Genomic DNA, 19,594 nt, shown 5'->3' with positions numbered 1-19,594 from the left:
CCTTCCTCAGTCTCATTGCTCTTCCTCCATCCGCCCTTCTCTCATCTATTCTCTCACACTCTCCACTTTCCCGCTCTCTCCCCTTCTCACTCTGTCTCTTGCCCCCTTCCACCTCTCTCCTTCTGTAGGGGGCATCTTTTATCTGGTTTACGGTAATTTGCCTGGTCAGGCAGCTTTGCCCGCACCCTGACCAATTCCAACCTTTTACCTGGTTTACGGTAATTTACCTGGTCAGCAGCCTTTGCCTGCTGCCCTTAAACCAATTCAAACAGCGGTTTCGAATCGCTACCCTACCTTCCAGTTCTGACTGAAGGACTTATAATTAATGATATATTAAAAGCGGACAACTGGTCTGGGTGTGAGAAAGTCAAACTTTATTAACCTAAAGAAACTGTAATCAAATTTAAACTATACCACATGAACACAGTAATTACAGTAAAATTGCTTAAATGGGGGAAGGCAGACAGCAAAAAGGAGGGATTGATGGCTACAATGTTGATTAAACAAACTTAGCAATTTCCCCTAAATCACCCCCCCCTAACTCCTGACTAGGTGGCCTTGCTGAGGAGTCAGAAACCCTGCTCACCTGTGGTCCAGCGAAGTAAGAGAGAGAGATAGCTTCTCAGGAGCTATCTTTTATATCCTGCCAACTCCTGTTTGGTGCTGAAAAGGTCTGTGTGCAAAATTCACGCCCAAAAGTTCCAATACACAAAAGAAAGCCATGACTGGCAGGTTCAAATTGAGCGATTTAATGTGTCTGCACTCTGGGGCCAAAGTGTACCCGCCCACATCCGGAGTTCACCTGGGCTAAAACAAAAGGGAATCCAACTGCCTTATTGTTTAGAATTGGGTGATTCAAAAACCCATTCATTCCTAAACTGTTGCATATGAAAAGTCCTTTTCCTGAGTTTAGATGTATCTATTGTGTGTAAGTGCTTTGAATGGGTTTGGATTTTCTGTGTAAATAGAAGCCAATTGTTCTGCGGTTTCGGTTCAAGTGGGCTAATCCCTGAAGTAAATCAACATCCTGCAGTTTCGTATAAACAAACCTTGCCTCTCCACAAAAGGGAAACTCCCTGGTTTGATTGACAGGTCTTTCACACAGACACATGACAAGCTGCACAAGCTGCTTTTCCAAGCCGCACTGTTCTTGGCCAATGCTTTCTGACGGCCATTTTAAAACCTTTTTGTGATTGACCAGGCTCAAGGGCACAAATTCAAATCAAATGTACTGTCTTAATGTGTGCGAATATTTCCACAGAACTCCTCGATTCCAGTGTTGTCCACGTGCTGCCCATCTCAGAGCAGTCTTTCGTGGCTCTGAGTATGCTTCAAAAACATTGATCCAACCCAGAGGCAATTCAAAACACATAATTCTTCAACCACGATGTGGACCAATATTTCCCGATCTTCAAGGAAAATAGGGGAATTTTGCGAACCCCTACACTTCCCCTCTCTCTATCGCCTTCCCTCTCACCCCTTCCCTTCATTCTTCTCTTCCCTCCCCTTCTAACTCTGTCACTCCCTCTTGCCTCTATCTCCTTCCCTCCCCTTCTCTCTCTTCCCACTTTGTCTCCCCTGATTCCCCTCTCTCATTTCCCCCTCCTCCATCTGCCTCCTTCTCCCCTTCCCCTCGCTCTAATCTCATCTTGCCGCTCTCGGCATCCCCCCTCTCCAACTCCCACCTCTCTCTCCCTTTCCCCTCGTTCTCCTCCCTCTTCTTTCTCTTCTCTCCTCACGCTGTCTTACCGCTTATCTGCCTCCCTCCTTCCAGCTGTCCACTTCCCCTCTCTCTATCTCTTTCCCTTCACCTCTTCTCTCCCCATCCTCCTCCTTCTACTCTCCCCAAGAGGAAAGGACAGAGTGAGAGAGGAAAGGGGAGAGATGTGGTGAGAGAGAGGCAGGCAAAGAGAGGAGTACAGGGGAATTGAACAGAAGGAGAGAGAGAGATGGAGATTGGGAAGGGAGAGAGAGCCTGTTCTCGTGTTGGTCTCGGAGCTGTTCCATACTTAAAAGTAAACATGCTGTGAATTAACAAATTTGCAGAGGCACCAGGGAGATTTCAACTCACGACCCCTGGCTTAAATAAGACGACTGTTCTAACCCCTGAGCTATGGAGCCACCGGCACTGAATTGCTTCTCAATCCAGTTAGTGCTGTGTGTTTGAAGAATGAGGCAGGGCGCAGTTCACCACTCAGATTGTATCTCATCCCCCAATACCTGCCTCAGTCTCTTCAATAGTCACCTCTCAACAACAATAGAGCAACCTTCACGTACTAAAACGTCCCAAGGCAACTCAGTTACAATCTATCTCTCTCTCAGTCTCTCTGCCTCCTTCTTTCTATATTTCTCCCTCTTTGTGTCTCTACCACTGTCTCTCTATCTTTCTGTCACTCCCTTTCTATCTCTCTCTTTCTCTCTCACTCACTTTCCCTCTCTCTATTTCTCTTTCTCTCTCTCACTTTCGCTACCTCCTCTCTCTTTCTCTCTCCCTCTCTCCTCTTTGCTTCCCTCTTTCTCTCCCATTCCGCCTCTCTCCTTCCATCTCTCCATCTCCTTCCCTGTCTCCCCTTTCCCCACAGTCTCTCTCCTTCCCTTTCCCCACACTCTCTCTCCTTCCCCTCTCTCTATCCCTTTCCCCACACTCTCTCACCTTCCCCTCTCTCTATCCATTTCCCCACACTCTCTCCCCTTCCCCTCTCTCTATCCCTTTCCCCACACTCTCTCTCCTTCCCCTCTCTATCCCTTTCCCCACACTCTCTCTCCATCCCCTCTCTCTATCCCTTTCCCCACACTCTCTCCCCTTCCCCTCTCTCTATCCCTTTCCCCACACTCTCTCCTTCCCCTCTCTCTATCCCTTTCCCCACACTCTCTCTCCTTCCCCTCTCTCTATCCCTTTCCACACACTCTCTCCCCTTCCCCTCTCTCTATCCCTTTCCCCACACTCTCTCTCCTTCCCCTCTCTCTATCCCTTTCCCCACACACTCTCTCCTTCCCCTCTCTCTATCCCTTTCCCCACACTCTCTCTCCTTCCCCTCGCTCTATCTCTTTCCCCACATTCTCTCTCCTTCCCCTCTCTATCCCTTTCCCCACACTCACTCTCCTTCCCCTCTCTCTATCCCTTTCCCCACACTCTCTCTCCTTCCCCTCTCTATCCCTTTCCCCACACTCTCTCTCCTTCCCCTCTCTCTATCCCTTTCCCCACACTCTCTCCCCTTCCCCTCTCTCTATCCCTTTCCCCACACTCTCTCTCCTTCCCCTCTCTCTATCCCTTTCCCCACACTCTCTCTCCTTTCCCTCTCTCTATCTCTTTCCCCACACTCTCTCTCCTTCCCCTCTCTCTATCCCTTTCCCCACACTCTCTCTCTTTCCCTCTCTCTATCCCTTTCCCCACACTCTCTCCCCTTCCCCTCTCTCTATCCCTTTCCCCACATTCTCTCTCCTTCCCCTCTCTCTATCGCTTTCCCCACACTCTCTCTCCTTCCCCTCTCTCTGTCCCTTTCCCCACACTCTCTCTCCTTCCCCTCTCTCTATCCCTTTCCCCACACTCTCTCTCCTTCCCCTCTCTCTATCCCTTTCCCCAAACTCTCTCCCCTTCCCCTCTCTCTATCCCTTTCCCCACACTCTCTCCCCTTCCCCTCTCTCTATCCCTTTCCCCACACTCTCTCTCCTTCCCCTCTCTCTATCCCTTTCCCCACACTCTCTCTCCTTCTACCCACACTCTCTCCTTCCCCTCTCTCTATCCCTTTCCCCACACTCTCTCCCCTTCCCCTCTCTCTATCCCTTTCCCCACACTCTCTCTCCTTCCCCTCTCTCTATCCCTTTCCCCACACTCTCTCTCCTTTCCCTCTCTCTATCTCTTTCCCCACACTCTCTCTCCTTCCCCTCTCTCTATCCCTTTCCCCACACTCTCTCCCCTTCCCCTCTCTCTATCCCTTTCCCCACACTCTCTCTCCTTCCCCTCTCTCTATCCCTTTCCCCACACTCTCTCTCCTTTCCCTCTCTCTATCTCTTTCCCCACACTCTCTCTCCTTCCCCTCTCTCTATCCCTTTCCCCACGCTCTCTCTCCTTCCCCTCTCTCTATCCCTTTCCCCACACTCTCTCCCCTTCCCCTCTCTCTATCACTTTCCCCACACTCTCTCTCCTTCCCCTCTCTCTATCTCTTTCCCCACACTTTCTCTCCTTCCCCCTCTCTCCATCCCTTTCCCCACACTCTCTCTCCTTCCCCTCTCTCTATCCCTTTCCCCACACTCTCTCCCCTTTCCCTCTCTCTATCCCTTTCCCCACACTCTCTCTCCTTCCCCTCTCTCTCTCTCTTTCCCCACACACTCTCTCCTTCCCCTCTCTCTATCCCTTTCCCCACACTCTCTCTCCTTCCCCTCTCTCTAACCCTTTCCCCACACTCTCTCTCCTTCCCCTCTCTCTATCCCTTTCCCCACACTCTCTCCCCTTCCCCTCTCTCTATCCCTTTCCCCACACTCTCTCTCCTTCCCCTCTCTCTATCCCTTTCCCCACACTCTCTCTCCTTCCCCTCTCTCTATCTCTTTCCCCACACTCTCTCCCCTTCCCCTCTCTCTATCCCTTTCCCCACACTCTCTCTCCTTCCCCTCTCTCTATCCCTTTCCCCACAATCTCTCTCTATCCCTTTCCCCACACTCTCTCTCCTTCCCCTCTCTCTATATCTTTCCCCACGCTCTCTCTCCTTCCCTTCAATCTATCCCTTTCCCCACACTCTCTCTCCTTCCCCTCTCTCTATCCCTTTCCCCACACTCTCTCCCCTTCCCCTCTCTCTATCCCTTTCCCCACACTCTCTCCCCTTCCCCTCTCTCTATCCCTTTCCCCACACTCTCTCTCCTTCCCCTCTCTCTATCTGTGGCCCTCTCTGCACTTCACCCACAGTCTCTCTCCTTCCCTTTACTCTCCCTCTCCCCATCCGCCTTCTTGTCTCCCCAAGAGGAAAGGACAGAGTGGGAGGGGGAATGGTAGAGAGAGGAGGTGAAGAAGGTGAGAGAAATGTGTAGCGAGAGGGTGAAGGGGAGAACAGGGGATTTGAATGGAAGGAGAGGGGGAGGGGAGTGAGAGCCTGTTCTTGGGATGGTCTCTGAACTGTTTCATACTTAAAAGAAAACGTGTGGTGGATTAATGGCGAGTTCAGAAACAAAAACTAACCTTGCACAGGTCCCACTGAGATTTAAACTCACGACACCTGGTTTACAAGACCAGTGCTCTAACCCCTGAGCTATGGAGCCACTGATACAGGATTGCTCTCATTCCCATTAGTGCAACACAACATGGCTGATTACCTGACCATGGTAAAGGATAGCAAATTGAGAAAAACCTTGACAATGTGCAGACTTAGTGAACATAACCTGGCGATCGAAAAAGGTAGACACAGGCAGACCCGGCTACCAAGAGAGGACAGGATATGTTCTCATTGCAGTCAGGGTGTAGTGGAGACAGAGATGCACTTCCTCACAGCTTGTAGAAAATATCAGGGCATAATGGAGAATTTCTACCCGAAATTCACAAAAATATGCCCGGAATTCAGAAATTTGAATGATGACCAAAAACTCCCATACCTATTAGGGGAAGAGAGAAATTGTGTAACCTTAGCGGCACACTATGTTACAGCTTGCCATAAACAGAGGGACAACCACTAAATATAAGAAAAGAGTATATACAAATTATATATGAATGTATATTTATACACTCAGGGATATATCTGTTTCTACACTGTATGGATAGATCAGTGTTTATGTGTTCAACCATGAATGTTTTTCGATGCTTTGGCAACATAAGATGTACCTTGTCATCATGCCAATAAAGCGATTTGAATTGAATTGAATTGAACAGTGCTGTGCGTTTGAAGAATGAGGCAGGGCGCAGTTCACCACTCAGATTGTGTCTCATCCCCCGTTACCTGCCTCAGGCTCTTCAATAGTCACCTCACAACTACAATAGAGCAACTTTCCCATGCTAAAACGTCCCAAGGCAACTCAGTTACACATCTCTCTCTCAGTCTCTCTGCCTCCTTCTTTCTATATTTCTCCCTCTTTGTGTCTCTACCACTCTCTCTCTATCTTTCTCTCTATCTTTCTGTCACTCAATTCAATTCAATTCAATTCAAATCGCTTTATTGGCATGACAAGTTACATCTTATGTTGCCAAAGCATCGAAAAACATTCATGTTTGTTCACAAAAATACCGATCTATCCATACAGTGTATAAACAGATATATCCCTGAGTGTACAAATAGACTTTCATATAATTTATATATACTCTCTTCTTATATTTAGTGGTTGTCCCTCTGTTTATGGCAAGCTGTAACATAGTGTGCCGCTAGTGTTACACAATTTCTCTCTTCCCCTAGTAGGTATGGGAGTTTTTGGTCGTCTCTGTCACTCCCTTTCTACCTCTTTCTCTTTTTCTCTGTGTCTCTCTCACTTTCTCTCTGTTTCTCACTCTCATTTTACCTCTCTCTCTCACTTGTTCTCTCTCTCTCTCAGTTTCTCTCTCTCCTCTCTCTTTCTCTCTCTCAATTTTTCTCTGTCACTTTCTCTCTCTCTTTCTCTCAGTTTCTCTCAGTTTTTCTCTACCTCACTTTCTCTCTCTCTCTCTCTCACTTTCTCTCTCTCGCGTTGACTATCTCAATTGCTCTCCCTCTCTCACTTTCTCTCTTTTTCTCTCTCACACTCTCTTTCTCTCTCTCTCTCTCTGTTTCTCTCACTCTCACTTTCTCTCCCACTCAATTTCTCTCTCTCACTTTCGCTACCTCCTCTCTCTTTCTCTCTTTCACTCTCTCACTTTCTCTATCTCTCATTTTCTCTCCCTCCATCCCTTTCTCTATATCTCTCTTGTTCTCACTTTCTCATTCTCTCTCTCGCACACTTTCTCTCTCACTCACATTCTATCTCTCTTGCTTTATTACTCTCACTTTCTCTATCACATTCTCTATCACTTTCTCTCTCCCTTTCTCACTGTCTTTCTCTTTCTCTCTTGCTCTTTTTACTCTCTCTCACTTTCACTCTCACTTTCTCTCTCACATTCTCTCTCTCTCTTTCTCTCTCTTACTTTCTCTCTCCCTCTCTCTGACTTGCACTCGCTCTCTCACTTTCTCTCTCTCTCCGCTTCGCTCTCTCTCCCCTTCCACCTCTCTCCTTCCCTCTCTCTATCTCCTTCCCTCCTTTTCTCTCTCCCCTCCCTTCCCAATCTGTCTCTCTCATTTCCCCTCTCTCATTTCCCCCTCCTCCATCCGCCTCTCTCTCCCTCCCTCCTCTCCCTCTCTATTCTTTTCACTCTGTCTCTCCGCTTAACTCTCTCTCTCCCATTCCGCCTCTCTCCACTTCCCCTCCCTCTATTGCCTTCCCTCTCCACTTCACCCACACTCTCTCCATCCCTTTCCCCACACTCTCTCTCCTTCCCCACACTCTCTCCCTTTCCCCACACTCTCTCTCCTTCCCCTCTCTCTCTCCCCTCTCTCTATCCCTTTCCCCACACTCTCTCTCCTTCCCCTCTCTCTATCCCTTTCCCCACACTCTCTCTCCTTCCCCTCTCTCTATCCCTTTCCCCACACTCTCTCTCCTTCCCCTCTCTCTATCCCTTTCCCCACACTCTCTCTCCTTCCCCTCTCTCTATCCCTTTCCCCACACTCTCTCTCCTTCCCCTCTCTCTATCCCTTTCCCCACACTCTCTCTCCTTCCCTCGCTCTCTCTCCCCTTCCACCTCTCTCCTTCCCTCTCTCTATCTCCTTCCCTCCTTTTCTCTCTCCCCTCCCTTCCCAATCTGTCTCTCTCATTTCCCCTCTCTCATTTCCCCCTCCTCCATCCGCCTCTCTCTCCCTCCCTCCTCTCCCTCTCTATTCTTTTCACACTGTCTCTCCGCTTAACTCTCTCTCTCCCATTCCGCCTCTCTCCACTTCCCCTCCCTCTATTGCCTTCCCTCTCCACTTCACCCACACTCTCTCCATCCCTTTCCCCACACTCTCTCTCCTTCCCCACACTCTCTCCCTTTCCCCACACTCTCTCTCCTTCCCCTCTCTCTATCCCTTTCCCCACACTCTCTCTCCTTCCCCTCTCTCTATCCCTTTCCCCACACTCTCTCTCCTTCCCCTCTCTCTATCCCTTTCCCCACACTCTCTCTCCTTCCCCTCTCTCTATCCCTTTCCCCACACTCTCTCTCCTTCCCCTCTCTCTATCCCTTTCCCCACACTCTCTCTCCTTCCCCTCTCTCTATCCCTTTCCCCACACTCTCTCCCCTTCCCCTCTCTCTATCCCTTTCCCCACACTCTCTCCCCTTCCCATCTCACTATCCCTTTCCCCACACTCTCTCCCCTTCCCCTCTCTCTATCCCTTTCCCCACACTCTCTCTCCTTCCCCTCTCTCTATCTCTGGCCCTCTCTGCACTTCACCCACAGTCTCTCTCCTTCCCTTTACTCTCCCTCTCCCCATCCGCCTTCTTGTCTCCCCAAGAGGAAAGGACAGAGTGGGAGGGGGAATGGTAGAGAGAGGAGGTGAAGAAGGTGAGAGAAATGTGTAGCGAGAGGGTGAAGGGGAGAACAGGGGATTTGAATGGAAGGAGAGGGGGAGGGGAGTGAGAGCCTGTTCTTGGGATGGTCTCTGAACTGTTTCATACTTAAAAGAAAACGTGTGGTGGATTAATGGCGAGTTCAGAAACAAAAACTAATCTTGCACAGGCCCCAGTGAGATTTGAACTCACGACACCTGGTTTACAAGACCAGTGCTCTAACCCCTGAGCTATGGAGCCACTGATACAGGATTGCTCTCATTCCCATTAGTGCAACACAACATGGCTGATTACCTGACCATGGTAAAGGATAGCAAACTGAGAAAAACCTTGACAATGTACAGACTTAGTGAACATAACCTGGCGATCGAAAAAGGTAGACACAGGCAGACCCGGCTACCAAGAGAGGACAGGATATGTTCTCATTGCAGTCAGGGTGTAGTGGAGACAGAGATGCACTTCCTCACAGCTTGTAGAAAATATCAGGGCTTAAGGGAGAATTTCTACCCAAAATTCACAAAAATATGCCCGGAATTCAGAAATTTGAATGATGACCAAAAACTCCCATACCTATTAGGGGAAGAGAGAAATTGTGTAACCTTAGCGGCACACTATGTTACAGCTTGCCATAAACAGAGGGACAACCACTAAATATAAGAAAAGAGTATATACAAATTATATATGAATGTATATTTATACACTCAGGGATATATCTGTTTCTACACTGTATGGATAGATCAGTGTTTATGTGTTCAACCATGAATGTTTTTCGATGCTTTGGCAACATAAGATGTACCTTGTCATCATGCCAATAAAGCGATTTGAATTGAATTGAATTGAACAGTGCTGTGCGTTTGAAGAATGAGGCAGGGCGCAGTTCACCACTCAGATTGTGTCTCATCCCCCGTTACCTGCCTCAGGCTCTTCAATAATCACCTCACAACTACAATAGAGCAACTTTCCCATGCTAAAACGTCCCAAGGCAACTCAGTTACACATCTCTCTCTCAGTCTCTCTGCCTCCTTCTTTCTATATTTCTCCCTCTTTGTGTCTCTACCACTCTCTCTCTATCTTTCTCTCTATCTTTCTGTCACTTAATTCAATTCAATTCAATTCAAATCGCTTTATTGGCATGACAAGTTACATCTTATGTTGCCAAAGCATCGAAAAACATTCATGTTTGTTCACAAAAATACCGATCTATCCATACAGTGTATAAACAGATATATCGCTGAGTGTACAAATAGACTTTCATATAATTTATATATACTCTCTTCTTATATTTAGTGGTTGTCCCTCTGTTTATGGCAAGCTGTAACATAGTGTGCCGCTAGTGTTACACAATTTCTCTCTTCCCCTAGTAGGTATGGGAGTTTTTGGTCGTCTCTGTCACTCCCTTTCTACCTCTTTCTCTTTTTCTCTGTGTCTCTCTCACTTTCTCTCTGTTTCTCACTCTCATTTTACCTCTCTCTCTCACTTGTTCTCTCTCTCTCTCAGTTTCTCTCTCTCCTCTCTCTTTCTCTCTCTCAATTTTTCTCTGTCACTTTCTCTCTCTCTTTCTCTCAGTTTCTCTCAGATTTTCTCTAACTCACTTTCTCTCTCTCTCTCTCTCACTTTCTCTCTCTCAGCGTTGACTATCTCAATTGCTCTCTCACTTGCTCTCCCTCTCTCACTTTCTCTCTTTTCTCTCTTTACACTCTCTTTCTCTCTCTCTCTCTCTGTTTCTCTCACTCTCACTTTCTCTCCCACTCAATTTCTCTCTCTCACTTTCGCTACCTCCTCTCTCTTTCTCTCTTTCACTCTCTCACTTTCTCTATCTCTCATTTTCTCTCCCTCCATCCCTTTCTCTATATCTCTCTTGTTCTCACTTTCTCATTCTCTCTCTCGCACACTTTCTCTCTCACTCACATTCTATCTCTCTTGCTTTATTACTCTCACATTCTCTATCACTTTCTCTCTCCCTTTCTCACTGTCTTTCTCTTTCTCTCTTGCTCTTTTTACTCTCTCTCACTTTCACTCTCACTTTCTCTCTCACATTCTCTCTCTCTCTTTCTCTCTCTTACTTTCTCTCTCCCTCTCTCTGACTTGCACTCGCTCTCTCACTTTCTCTCTCTCTCCGCTTCGCTCTCTCTCCCCTTCCACCTCTCTCCTTCCCTCTCTCTATCTCCTTCCCTCCTTTTCTCTCTCCCCTCCCTTCCCAATCTGTCTCTCTCATTTCCCCTCTCTCATTTCCCCCTCCTCCATCCGCCTCTCTCTCCCTCCCTCTCTATTCTTTTCACTCTGTCTCTCCGCTTAACTCTCTCTCTCCCATTCCGCCTCTCTCCACTTCCCCTCCCTCTATTGCCTTCCCTCTCCACTTCACCCACACTCTCTCCATCCCTTTCCCCACACTCTCTCTCCTTCCCCACACTCTCTCCCTTTCCCCACACTCTCTCTCCTTCCCCTCTCTCTCTCCCTTTCCCCACATTCTCTCTCCTTCCCCTCTCTCTATCCCTTTCCCCACACTCTCTCTCCTTCCCCTCTCTCTATCCCTTTCCCCACACTCTCTCTCCTTCCCCTCTCTCTATCCCTTTCCCCACACTCTCTCTCCTTCCCCTCTCTCTATCCCTTTCCCCACATTCTCTCTCCTTCCCCTCTCTCTATCCCTTTCCCCACACTCTCTCTCCTTCCCCTCTCTCTATCCCTTTCCCCACACTCTCTCTCCTTCCCCTCTCTCTATCCCTTTCCCCACACTCTCTCTCCTTCCCCTCGCTCTCTCTCACCTTCCCTCTCTCTATCTCCTTCCCTCCTTTTCTCTCTCCCCTCCCAATCTGTCTCTCTCATTTCCCCTCTCTCATTTCCCCCTCCTCCATCCCTCTCTATTCTTTTCACTCTGTCTCTCCGCTTAACTCTCTCTCTCCCATTCCGCCTCTCTCCACTTCCCCTCCCTCTATTGCCTTCCCTCTCCACTCTCTCCATCCCTTTCCCCACACTCTCTCTCCTTCCCCACACTCTCTCTCCTTCCGCTCTCTCTATCCCTTTCCCCACACTCTCTCTCTCCCTTTCCCCACACTCTCTCTCCTTCCCCTCTCTCTATCCCTTTCCCCACACACTCTCTCCTTCCCCTCTCTCTATCCCTTTCCCCACACTCTCTCTCCTTCCCCTCTCTCTTATCCCTTTCCCCACACTCTCTCCCCTTCCCCTCTCTCTATCCCTTTCTCCACACTCTCTCCCCTTCCCCTCTCTCTATCCCTTTCCCCACACTCTCTCTCCTTCCCCTCTCTCTATCTCTGGCCCTCTCTGCACTTCACCCACAGTCTCTCTCCTTCCCTTTACTCTCCCTCTCCCCATCCGCCTTCTTGTCTCCCCAAGAGGAAAGGACAGAGTGGGAGGGGGAAGGGTAGAGAGAGGAGGTGAAGAAGGTGAGAGAGAGAGGGGAATGTGTAGAGAGAGGGTGAATGGGAGAACAGGGGATTTGAATGGAAGGAGAGGGGGAGGGGAGTGAGAGCCTGTTCTTGGGATGGTCTCTGAACTGTTTCATACATAAAAGAAAACATGTGGTGGATTAATGGCGACTTCAGAAACAGAAACTAACTTTGCACAGTGCCCTAGTGAGATTTGAACTCACGACCCCTGGTTTAACAAGACCAGTGCTCTAACCCCTGGGCTATGGAGCCACTGATACAGGTTTGCTTTCATTCCCGTTAGTCTAACACAACATGGCTGATTACCTGACCATGGTAAAGGATAGCAAACTGAGAAAAACCTTGACAATGTACAGACTTTGTGAACATAGCCTGGCGATCGAAAAAGGTAGACACAGGCAGACCCGGCTACCAAGAGAGGACAGGATATGTTCTCATTGCAGTCAGGGTGTGGTGGAGACAGAGATGCACTTCCTCACAGCTTGTAGAAAATATCAGGGCATAAGGGAGAATTTCTACCCAAAGTTCACAAAAATATGCCCGGAGTTCAGAAATTTGAATGACGACCAAAAGCTCCCATACCTATTAGGGGAAGAGAGAAATTGTGTAACCTTAGCGGCACACTATGTTACAGCTTGCCATAAATAGAGGGACAACCACTAAATATAAGAAAAGAGTATATACAAATTATATATGAATGTATATTTATACACTCAGGGATATATCTGTTTCTACACTGTATTGATAGATCAGTGTTTATGTGTTCAACCATGAATGTTTTTCGATGCTTTGGCAACGTAAGATGTACCTTGTCATCATGCCAATAAAGCGATTTGAATTGAATTGAATTGAACAGTGCTGTGCGTTTGAAGAATGAGGCAGGGCGCAGTTCGCCACTCAGATTGTGTCTCATCCCCCGTTACCTGCCTCAGGCTCTTCAATAGTCACCTCACAACTACAATAGAGCAACTTTCCCATGCTAAAACGTCCCAAGGCAACTCAGTTACACTCTATCTCTCTCTCAGTCTCTCTGCCTCCTTCATTCTATATTTCTCCCTCTTTGTGTCTCTACCACTCTCTCTCTATCTTTCTCTCTATCTTTCTGTCACTCAATTCAATTCAATTCAATTCAATTCAAATCGCTTTATTGGCATGACAAGTTACATCTTATGTTGCCAAAGCATTGAAAAACATTCATGTTTGTTCACAAAAATACCGATCTATCCATACAGTGTATAAACAGATATATCCCTGAGTGTATAAATAGACTTTCATATAATTTATATATACTCTCTTCTTATATTTAGTGGTTGTCCCTCTGTTTATGGCAAGCTGTAACATAGTGTGCCGCTAGTGTTACACAATTTCTCTCTTCCCCTAGTAGGTATGGGAGTTTTTGGTCATCTCTGTCACTCCCTTTCTACCTCTTTCTCTTTTTCTCTGTGTCTCTCTCACTTTCTCTCTGTTTCTCACTCTCATTTTACCTCTCTCCCTCTCACTTGTTCTCTGTCTCTCTCTCTCTCAGTTTCTCTCTCTCCTCTCTCTTTCTCTCTCTCAATTTCTCTGTCACTTTCACTCTCTCTCTTTCTCTCAGTTTCTCTCTCTCCTCTCTCTTTCTCTCACTCAATTCTTCTCTGTCACTTTCTCTCTCTCTCTTTCTCTCAGTTTCTCTCTCTCCTCTCTCTTTCTCTCTCTCAATTCTTCCCTGTCACTTTCTCTCTCTCTCTCTCTCACTTTCTCTCTCTCGCGTTGACTATCTCAATTGCTCTCTCACTTGCTCTCCCTCTCTCACTTTCTCTCTCTTTTTCTCTCTCACACTCTCTTTCTCTCTCTCTCTCTCTGTTTCTCTCTCTCATTTTCTCTCTCTCTCACTTTCTCTCTATCTTTTTCTCTATCACTTTCTCTCTCTCACTCTCACTTTCTCTCCCACTCAATTTCTCTCTCTCACTTTCGCTACCTCCTCTCTCTTTCTCTCTCTTTCACTCTCTCACTTTCTCTCTCTCTCATTTTCTCTCCCTCCATCCCTTTCTCTCTATCTCTCTTGTTCTCACTTTCTCATTCTCTCTCTCGCACACTTTCTCTCTCACTCACATTCTATCTCTCTTGCTTTATTACTCTCACTTTCTCTATCACATTCTCTATCACTTTCTCTCTCCCCCTTTCTCACTCTCTCTCACTGTCTCTCTCTTTCTCTCTTGCTCTTTTTACTCTCTCTCACTTTCACTCTCACTTTCTCTCTCACATTCTCTCTCTCTCTTTCTCTCTCTTTCTCTCTCTTACTTTCTCTCTCCCTCTCTCTGACTTGCACTCGCTCTCTCGCTTTCTCTCTCTCTCCCCTTCTCACTCTGTCTCTCTGCTTCGCTCTCTCTCCCCTTCCACCTCTCTCCTTCCCTTTCTCTATCTCCTTCCCTCCTTTTCTCTCTGCTCTCCCTTCCCAATCTGTCTCTCCCATTTCCACTCTCTCATTTCCCCCTCCTCCATCCGCCTCTCTCTCCCCTTCCCCTCGCTCTCCCTCCCTCCTCTCTTCTCCCTCTCTATTCTTATCACTCTGTCTCTCCGCTTAACTCTCTCTCTCCCATTCCGCCTCTCTCCTTCCATCTCTCCACTTCCCCTCCCTCTATTGCCTTCCCTCTCCACTTCACCCACACTCTCTCCCCTTCCCCTCCCTCTATCTCCTTCCCTCGCTCCACTTCACCTACACTCTCTCCCCTTCCCCTCCCTCTATCTCCTTCCCTCGCTCCACTTCACCCACACTCTCTCCACTTCCCCTCCCTCTATCTCCTTCCCTCTCTCCACTTCACCCACACTCTCTCCCCTTCCCCTCCCTCTATCTCCTTCCCTCTCTCCACTTCACCCACACTCTCTCCCCTTCCCCTCCCTCTATCTCCTTCCCTCTCTCCACTTCACCCACACTCTCTCCCCTTCCCCTCCCTCTATCTCCTTCCCTCTCTCCACTTCACCCACACTCTCTCCCCTTCCCCTCCCTCTATCTCCTTCCCTCTCTCCACTTCACCCACACTCTCTCCCCTTCCCTTTTCTCTCTCCCTCCTTCTACTCTCCCCAAGAGGAAAGGACAGAGTGAGAGGGGGAAAGAGAGAGGAAAGGGGAGAGAGTAGGAGGAAGGGAAGTGGTGAGAGAGCGGGGAAAGTGTAGAGAGAGGAGGTGAAGGGGAGGTGGGGAAGGTGAGAGAGAGGCGGAGAGAGAGAGAGAGTGAAGAGGGATGTATAGAGAGAGGGTGAAGGGGAGAGAGAGAGAGGGGTAAGGAGGAGAGAGAGGCAAAGAGTGGGCGTTCAGGGGAATTGAACAGAAGGAGAGGGGGAGATGGAGATGGGGAAGGGAGAGAGAGCCTGTTCTCGTGTTGGGCTCGGAGCTATTTCATACTTAAAAGTAAACATGCTGTGAATTAACAGTGAGTTTAGAAACAGAAGCTAAATTTGTAGAGGTAATGGGTAAAATGCTAGAGTCCATTATAAAAGATGTAATTGAATAGCACTTGGAAAACAGTGACAGGATCGGACAAAGTCAACATGGATTTACACAAAAGGTAAATCATGCTTGACTAATCTTGACTAATCTCCTGGAATTATTTGAGGATGTAACTGGTAGAGTAGATAGGGGAGAACCAGTGGATGTGGTGTATTTGGACTTTCAGAAGGCTTTCGATAAGGTCCCGCATAAGAGATTAGCATGTAAATGTAAGGCACATGGGATTGGGGCAAAGTATTGACTTGGATAGAGAACTGGTTGGCAGACAGAAAGCAAATAGTTGGAATAAACGGATCTTTTTCCGAGTGGCAGGCAGTGGCAAGTGGGTTACCGCAGGGGTCAGTCCTAGGAACCCAGCTATTCACAATATATATTAATGATCTAGACGAGGGAACTAGATGTAATATCTCCAAATTTGCAGATGACACAAAGCTAGGTGGGCGTGTGTGCTGTGAGGAGGATGCCAAGAAACTCCAGTATGATTTGGACAGGTTGGGTGATTGGGCAGATGTATGGCAGATGCAGTGTAATGTGGATAAATGCGAGGTTATCCACTCCGGTGGTAAAAACAGGAAGGCAGATTATTATCTGAACGGCAATCGATTGGGAGAAGGGGAAGTGCAACGAGATCTGGGTGTCCTTGTGCACCAGTCACTGAAGCATGCAGGTGCAGCAGGTGGTTAAGAAGGCAAATGGTATGTTGGCCTTCGTAGTGAGAGGGTTCGAGTACAGGAGCAAAGATGTCTTGCTACAGTTGTACAGGGCCTTGGTGAGACCACACCTTGAGCATTGTGTGCAGTTTTGGTCGCTTTATCTGAGGAAGGATGCAATTGCCATGGAGGGAGTGCAGCGAAGATTTACCAGACTGATACCTGGGATGGCAGGAATGACATATAAGGAGAGATTGGGTCGATTGGGCTTATACTCGCTTGAGTTTAGAAGAATGAGAGGGGACATCATTGAACTTATACATTTCTAACAGGACTAGAAAGACTAGATGCAGGAAGGATGTTCCTGATGGCGGGGGAGTCCAGAACCAGGGGTCACAGTCTAAAGATAAGGGGTAAGCCATTTAGGGCTGAGATGAGGAGGAATTTCTTCACCCAGAGAGTGGTGAACCTGTGGAATTCTCTACCACAGAAGGCAGTTGAGGCCAATTCATTAACTATATTCAAGAAGGAGTTAGATATATTTCTTAAGGCTAAAGGGATCTGGGGAGAAAGCAGGGACCGGGTACTGAGTTGGAAGATCAGCCATGATCTCATTGAATGGCGGAGCAGGCTCGAGGGGCCGAATGGCCTCCTCCTGCTCCTATCTTCTATGTTTCTCCCTCTCTCTGTCCCATTCCGCTTCTCTCCTTCCATCTCTCCACTTCCCCTCTATCTCCCCTTCACCCACACACTCTCTCCTTCCCCTCTCTCTATCTCCTTCACTCTCTCCACTTCACCAACACTCTCTCTCCCCTACACCCTCTCTCTCCCTTTCGCCTCTGCTCTCCCCATCCTCCTACTCTCCGCAAGAGGAAAGGACAGAGTCAGAGGGGGAAAGAGAGAGGGTAAGGTGAGAGAGTGAGCGAAGGAGGAGAGAGAGGCAAAGAGGGGGATTACAGAGGAATTGAGCAGAAGGTAAGGGAGAGGTGGAGAGATTGGGAAGGGAGAGAGAGCCTGTTCTCGTGTTGGTCTCGGAGCTGTTTCATACTTAAAAGTAAACATGCTGTAAATTAACATATTTGCATAGGCACCAGTGAGATTTGAACTCACGACCCCTGGTTTGACAAGACTAGGGCTCTAACCCCTGAGCTATGGAGCCATCTGCACTGGGTTGTTTGTCATTCCAGTTAGTGCTGTGTGTATGAAGAATGAGGCAGGGCGCAGTTCACCACTCAGATTGTGTCTCATACCCCGATACCTGCCTCAGGCTCTTCAATACTCACCTCTCAACTACAATAGAGCAACTTACATGTACTAAAACGTCCCATGGTAACTCAGTTACACTTTCGATAGCAAAATACTGCAGATCACAGAAACCCCACTGTGCAGATAGAGGCCATTTCGGCCCATCGAGCCTGCACCGACACATATCCCACCCGATCCCCGTAACCCCTACACCAACACATGTCCCACCCTATCCCCACGTCTTTAATCCCCCTAACACAAAGGGTCAATTTATCATAGCCAATCAACCTAACCGCACATCTTTGGACTGTGGGAGGAAACCGGAGCACTCGGAGGAAACCCACGCAAACACGGGGAAAGTTTGCAAACTCCACACAGACGGTCACCTGAGGCCGGATTCGAACGCGGGTCTCTGGCGCTGGGAGGCAACAGTGCTAACCACCATGCCACCGTGCTGCTAGAAATCTGAAATAACAACAGAAAAGGATGGAAAAACTGAGCAGGCCAGGCAACATTCTTGGAGAGAAATTATAGAGTCAACATTTCGGGTCCGCACTGAACACAAGGCCCGCACTGAACACAAGGCCCGCACTGAACACAGGGGCCGTATTGAACACAAGGCCCGCACTGAACTCAGGGCCCGCGTTGCACACAGGGCCCTCACCGAACACAGGGCCCGCACTGAACACAGGGCCCGCACTGAATACAGGGCACTCATGGAACACAGGGCCCGCTTTCTCTCCCCTCACTCTCTCTCTCTTTCCCCTCGTTCTCTTCTCTACCTCTCTCCTCTTTTCACGCTGTCTTACCACTTCCCGCCTCCCTCCTTCCAGCTGTCCATTTCCCCTCTTTATCTCCTTCCCTTTTCTCTCTCCCCTACGCCTCTATCTCTCCCCATCCTCCTTCTCCTCTCCCCAAGAGGAAAGGACAGAGTGAAAGGGGGAAAGAGAGAAAGTAGGAGGAAGGGAAGTGGTGAGAGAGCGGGGAAAGTGCAGAGAGAGGAGGTGAATGGGAGGTGAGAGAGAGGGTGAAGGGGAGAGAGAGATGCAAAGAGGGGGAATTGAACGGAAGGAGAGGGAGAAGTGGCGATTGGATCCTGATCTTGTGTTGGCCTCAGAGCTTTTACATGCTTAAAAGTAAACATGCTGTAAATTAACAAATTTGCAGAGGCCCCAGTGAGATTTGAACTCACAACCCTTGGTTTACAAGACCAGTGTTCTAACCACTGAGCTACGGAGCCACCTGCAAAGAAGTGTTTCTCATTCCAGTTAGTGCTGTGTTTTTGAAGAATGAGGCAGGGCGCAGTTTATCACTCAGATTGTGTCTCATCCCCCGATATCTGCCTCTGGCTCTTCAATAGTCGCCTCTCAACAACAACAGAGCAACTATCACGTACTAAAACGTCCCAAGGCAACTCAGTTACACTCATCTCTCTCTCAGTCTCTCTGCCTCCTTCTTTCTATATTTCTCCCTCTTTGTGTCTCCACCACTCTCTCTCTATCTTTCTGTCACTCTCTGTCCCTTTCTAGCTCTTTCTCTTTTTCTCTGTGGCGCTCTCACTTTCTCTCTCTTTCTCTCTCCCTCTCTGTTACTTTTACTCTCTCTCCCCTTCGCCCTTCCTCAGTCTCATTGCTCTTCCTCCATCCGCCCTTCTCTCATCTATTCTCTCACACTCTCCACTTTCCCGCTCTCTCCCCTTCTCACTCTGTCTCTTGCCCCCTTCCACCTCTCTCCTTCTGTAGGGGGGCATCTTTTAACTGGTTTACGGTAATTTGCCTGGTCAGGCAGCTTTGCCCGCACCCTGACCAATGCCAACCTTTTACCTGGTTTACGGTAATTTACCTGGTCAGCAGCCTTTGCCTGCTCCCCTTAAACCAATTCAAACAGCGGTTTCGAATCGCTACCCCACCTTCCAGTTCTGACTGAAGGACTTATAATTAATGATATATTAAAAGCGGACAACTGGTCTGGGTGTGAGAAAGTCAAACTTTATTAAACTAAAGAAACTGTAATCAAATTTAAACTATACCACATGAACACAGTAATTACAGTAACATTGCTTAAATGGGGGAAGGCAGATGGCAAAAACGAGGGATTGATGGCTACAATGTTGATTAAACAATCTTAGCAATTTCCGCTAAATCACCCCCCCCTAACTCCTGACTAGGTGGCCTTGCTGAGGAGTCAGAAACCCTGCTCACCTGTGGTCCAGCGAAGTAAGAGAGAGAGATAGCTTCTCAGGAGCTAGCTTTTATATCCTGCCAACTCCTGTTTGGCACTGAAAA

General features: G+C 48.1%; 2 non-coding genes across 2 annotated transcripts; both read right to left on the bottom strand.

Annotated features, from left to right (window-relative positions):
* Positions 1-8,691: 8,691 nt before the first annotated feature.
* Positions 8,692-8,764, bottom strand: trnat-ugu (transfer RNA threonine (anticodon UGU)). The gene has a single exon. It is a non-coding gene; the product is annotated as a tRNA-Thr (tRNA).
* A 9,712-nt stretch (positions 8,765-18,476) lies between these two features.
* trnat-ugu (transfer RNA threonine (anticodon UGU)) lies at positions 18,477-18,549 on the bottom strand. The gene has a single exon. It is a non-coding gene; the product is annotated as a tRNA-Thr (tRNA).
* Positions 18,550-19,594: the final 1,045 nt, after the last annotated feature.

Source organism: Somniosus microcephalus, unplaced genomic scaffold, assembly GCF_052327205.1.
Source record: "Somniosus microcephalus isolate GS21.2 unplaced genomic scaffold, FLI_Smic_1.0 unresolved_chr2, whole genome shotgun sequence".
NCBI lineage: Eukaryota > Metazoa > Chordata > Chondrichthyes > Squaliformes > Somniosidae > Somniosus > Somniosus microcephalus.
The sequence above is the reverse complement of the archived record's forward strand: the minus strand, read 5'-3'. Positions and strand labels throughout refer to the sequence as shown.